The sequence below is a fragment of the Tamandua tetradactyla genome, chromosome 4 (assembly GCF_023851605.1).
Source record: "Tamandua tetradactyla isolate mTamTet1 chromosome 4, mTamTet1.pri, whole genome shotgun sequence".
Lineage (NCBI taxonomy): Eukaryota > Metazoa > Chordata > Mammalia > Pilosa > Myrmecophagidae > Tamandua > Tamandua tetradactyla.
In genome coordinates this window covers 196,399,785-196,405,051 of record NC_135330.1, presented here as the reverse complement: position 1 = coordinate 196,405,051, position 5,267 = coordinate 196,399,785, and the positions used below count along the sequence as shown (strand labels likewise).

The 5,267-nt window shown below is 43.8% G+C and overlaps 1 long non-coding RNA gene across 1 annotated transcript; it reads left to right on the top strand.

Annotated features, from left to right (window-relative positions):
* Nucleotides 1–2,799, top strand: LOC143679639 (uncharacterized). The gene is made up of 3 exons (XR_013173883.1): nt 1–686; nt 1,172–1,300; nt 1,937–2,799. It is a non-coding gene; the product is annotated as an uncharacterized LOC143679639 (long non-coding RNA).
* The last annotated feature ends 2,468 nt before the right edge of the window (nt 2,800–5,267 follow it).

Genomic DNA, 5,267 nt, shown 5'->3' with positions numbered 1-5,267 from the left:
CTCACCTTTGCTCATAGCACACACCTCTCAGATTGGCTTGGCCACACTTTTCGGCTTGGTACTGCTGGTGACACTCCAGGAAGGTCATGTGGTCCAGCCGCGTCCCTGTAGCCTGCAGAGAGGAGATGTCCATCGCAGTGGAGAAGGCTCATGGACCTCAGTCCTGTCCTCATGGAGGTTGATCTGTTGTGGCACCTGCTACCAGGCAGGTGGCCTTGCTGCAGCAAACAGCCGTTCATGTCCCCAGCTGCGGGAGGCTAGACCAGACAGGGCCTCAGCTCACACCTCCCCTCACACTGCCTGGCTCTCAGCTCCTACCTTCGCTCTGACCAGTCACTGTTGAAGTGCAAATGCTGCGGGCTTACTAAGCTGCCCCTCCTGCAGCCAACCCATTGGCCTGCCGGGATGGTCAGGGAGGCTGCAGGGTGTGGACAGGCAGGCTGGGAATGGTGCTGCCTCAGGCCTTCCCACTGGCTCAGTGCCACTGGCAGGTGGGACGTGGGCCAAATGAAATGCCCCAGAATCGTGGGAGGGGAAGACTTTGGGGAATGAGTGACATGAGACAGAAAGAGCCAGCAGAGAGATTCTCCTGCCCTCCGGCCTGGGAGAATATCCTCCCTCCCAGCATCTGCATATACCCTTCCTGGAGAATGTCCTGTATGCCTGAGCCCCCAGTATGGCTTCCGGTAAGTTCTGGACAGCTTGGTAAGGCGTTACTGAGTGCGTGCTTTCCCTCGTCCCAAGCCTCATTACCCCGGCCCTTCACTTTTGCTTCCCTGGATTGAACCTTTCAGTGAAACTTCAGCGCAATGTTTTGTCTTAGCGTCTGTTTTGTAGGACAACCAAGCTAAGACACTCAAGAGAAGGAAACCTTTGATTTCCTATCAAGTGTTGGTTATTTTGTTAAGTGCTTCACATCTTACGTCTTCCAATCTTGACACAGAACTCTGCAAGAACTATTATTATTCCCCCACTGCAGTGAGGAGCTGAGGTTCAGCGAGGCTGAAATGACTTACTCAGGATGACACAGCTGGGAGGGGGCAGGCCAAGGTGCTGGGGCGGGCTGGGGCGGGCTGGGGTCTTCACAACCAGTGCTCTCCCTCACTGTTCCGTACTGTCTCTAATACAGGGGCACTGTCTCTACACTGTCTCTGTACTGTCTCTAATATAGGGGCACCAAGGCTGAGGGACTCCGGGAACGTTCTCTGTGCTAATTCATTGGCAGGGTTTCCAGAAGCTTTGAAGATGATTCAGTGGAGAACATTTTAAATGTCCAAGCAAAGACTCCCAAAGTGACAGGGTGAGCAATTGATAAAAGCATATGGTTAAACTACTATTGGCATTTAGATGTCATTTTAGAGAGTCGTTTCTAAATGGGATCACATTGATGATCCAAGTAAAGGTCACAGAAGCAACTGCCGCAAAGATGAGAAAGTGAAGGGTTGGCAAGAGGCCCAGAGAGAGACCCACCGAGAGAGGCAAGACGGCCCCACTCCCGAGCCTACCTCTGTTGCCACGCGTGGCAGGCAACCACGTGACCCAGGCAGACCTCTGCTCACCCACATCCTCCAGATCTGGCTGTGCTACAGCTAAAAATCATTGAGAACAAAAAGTACTGAGCGTTTTAGCTGGAAAATTAATCTTGAACCCAAGCAAAGAGGTCGCCAGGGACTGAAGTGGGAAGGATTGCCTCGTGCGGCACAGAGTGTTACTGGCAGGGCTGTGTGGGTCCAGAGGGCAGAGGTGAGGGTCAGGACTGCATTTTGGAAAACTGGAAAAGAACCCGATTTGAACTTTGTTACACTGCTCGGTGGGCCACTCCAAGTCTCGGATTCCGAAGTCGCCTCTTCACTCTGCTCATCCCATGGGAGGAGGGACGGGTTTTTAGTGAGATTTGAAAGTCAGATTGTTTACGGATCTAACCATTTTTTTCTAGATCTGATCAAGTGCCAAAGGATTGGCCCCTTGAAGGTGCTTATTAATTCATAAATTCATAACAAAAAAACGTGTAATTAGGAAGAAAGCAGCCATATCACCTATCTGATGTGAAGCTCTTGCCTTTGGACTTGATAAGCTTCCCGAGACCTCCGGTGCCTCTTCTGTGCCAGCAGGGTTAGTCCCCCGAGGACCGCTGCCAGCAGAGGCTGTGCCCTCAGAGAAGGAGCCTCTTCCTTTTTTAGTTCAATTGTACAGCTCCACAGCCAAACGCCCTCCAAAAGAATCAGCACTTAGGCCTTAAAACATGTAACCCTCTCACTCCCCAGTCCACATTCCAACGAAAACTTATTCAAAGAGCTTAAAACAAAACTTCTTGAGTTTTAATATGAATCATCTGGGAACCTGTGACAATAAGCCTCTGATCTGGGTGGAGTCTGGAATTGTGTACTTCCAACAAGCTCCCAGTCTGTCAAAGCTGCTGGTCTGTGGACTGCCCTGTGAGGAGAAAGGACTTAGAAGGCCATTTTGACTTTCTTTTGAGTGTTTTGAAAATTAATTGGTCCTTAGAAACATTTACCCTTTGCAAATGCCTCAGTGTTACCTACAAGATGTTCTTGGCATCATGGCAGACTTTTTCAAACAGATAGAGCTGAAGTTAGAATCTGGAAGGACATGATATTTTAGCCTCTTTCCTTGGCCACATTGTTTCAGGTGTTGCCACAAGCACAAACTCAGTGCTGAACTAAACCCTCAGTCTCAAGATTACACATAAAATAGATTTTACCAACACTACTTAACTACACATGCTTTTTCCTGAGACCACTGGGCTCAGTTTATTCTGTTTCTAATTGGTTATTTTCTACTGCATAATTTCAATTATTATATGGGGTTTAAGACTTAAATGTTAAAACACATAAACAGAAGCAGTTTAATTGTCCATTTAAATTCCGTATTTGATTGAATAGAAGCAATACTTGTTATTCTGTCTGCATTTCAGGGTTTTCATTTTCTGCTTCGAGAATTCAGTTATTTTAATGTCCAAAGAGATTACTATGGAAAGTGCAATTGGCTCAAAGCAGGCTTAACCATCTTCCACAGATGGGGAAAGGGATATTAAACTCAGCAGACTTTTCCAGATGCTTTAGAGATACTTCACATAGATTGTCTTTGACCCCAGAACATATCTACATGTTGTCTTATGTAGAAACATATTATCTCACTGGGGGAAACATACTGTTAAATGTTGTAGTTATATCTGATTGTAACACAATAATGTAAGTATAAGTACACTGAATGAAGCTGAATGGGAGAATGATAGAAGGAGGAGGGCTGGGGGCACAAATGAAACCAGAAGGAAAGATAGACGATAAAGACTGAGATGGTATAATCTAGGGATGCCTAGAGTGTGCAATGATAGTGACCAAATGTACAAATTAAAAAATATTTATGCTTGGGGAAGAACAAAGGAATGTCAATATTGCAGGGTGTTGAAAATAGATGGTAATGCATATTTTAAAACTTCAACTTCTGCGTGAGACTAAAGCAAAGAATGTTTATTTGGTACAAAATTTCCTGATATAATTTATATGGACAGGTTAATTGAACACCATAGGTACATGAAACCTTGAATAGAGCATGAGATTTTGTAGGTTTGTCCAGAGTGATGCCCCCAGAAATCCCAGAGTGATTTGAACAGTGAATAAAGAAGTATTTGCAAAGTCCCCTTTGGGGAATAGGGAGAAAGGGGGAAAAATTCAACTCCCCCATTTGAAGAATTCCTGATATTCTGACAAGCAGTGGGGAGAACCATATCAAAAGGCCAAGCCCTCGATCTTGGGGTTTGTTCATATGAAACTTATCTCCGCAAAAGATAGGCTAAGCCTACTTAAAATTAGGCCTAGGAGTCACCCCCAGAAAACCTCTTTTGTTACTCAGATGTGGCCTCTCTCTCTCAGCCAACATGGCAAGAGAATTCATTGACCTACCCCCCAGTATGTGGGACATGACTCCCAGGGGTGTGGACCTTCCTGGCAACTTGGGACAGGAATCCTAGAATGAGCTGGGACTCAGCATCAAGGGATTGAGAAAACCTTCCCGACCAAAAGGGGAAGAGAGAAATGAGACAAAATAAAGGTCAATGGCTGAGATATTTCAAACAGAAATGAGAGGTTATCCTGGAGGTTATTCTTATGCATTATATTTAGTTAACGTATAATGGAGAGGTTGGACAGAACTGCCTGAAAATGTAGAGCTGTGTTCCAGCAGCCATGTTTCTTGAAGATGATTGGATAATGATATAGCTTTCACAATGTGACTGTATGATTGTGAAAACCTTGTGTCTGATATTCCTTTTATCTATGGTATGGACAGATGAGTAAAAAATATGGATAATAAATAAACAAATAATAGGGGGGAACAAAGGTTAAAATAAATTAAGTAGATTGAAAGACTAGTGGTCAATGAGAGGAAAGGGTAAGGGATATGACATGTGTGAGTTTTTCTTTTTTCTTTCTTTTGCTGGAGAGATGCAAATGTTCAAAATAATGATCATGGTGACGAATACACAACTATGTGATGATATTGTGAGCCATTGATTGTAACCATGTCAAGAATGTTTGTATGTCAAGCATCTTTGTTTGTTGTTTATAATAAAAATATTTTTTAAAAAGTCTAGTTATGTATAAATTATAAACCAATCCTTTTTGTTTTATAATTGAAATTTAATTGGTCCTTAGAAACATTTGCCCTTTACACGTGTTTGAAAACTGCCTGCCTAGATCCACATACATTTCAGTAATGCTGCCTTGTTAGCATCCTGACTCCAGACGCTGTCTATTCCAGATCCGTTTGTGCTGGTTTGAAACCATTATGTTACCCACAAATGCCTATGTCTTTTCATCCAGTCTTTGGGTGGCAAGGTGGGATTGGGATGCCTTAGATTGGACATTTCTATAGACTTGTTTTCACTAGAACATTTCCACAGCCTAAAAACTGTTAACTTATTAAATTCCCCTTTTTAAAAGGCATTCTGTTTCTGGTATATTGCATCCTGGCAGTTAGCAAACTAGAATAGTTGCTACCATGGAGAAGAGACCCCACTCATCCAAGGTGGGTTGTAATCCTTTACTGGAGTCCTGCATGAAGAGAATCAAAGACAGAAAACATACAGAGAGCTCAGAGTTGATACAAAATTGGAGAGATGAAACCAAGTGAAGGACAAAGAGGGAGTGTGCTGGTTTGAAATGATGTATGTCCCCTAGAAAAGCCATGTTTTAATCTAAATCCCATTTAGAAAGGCAGAATAATCCCTATTCAGTACTGTTTGTTTG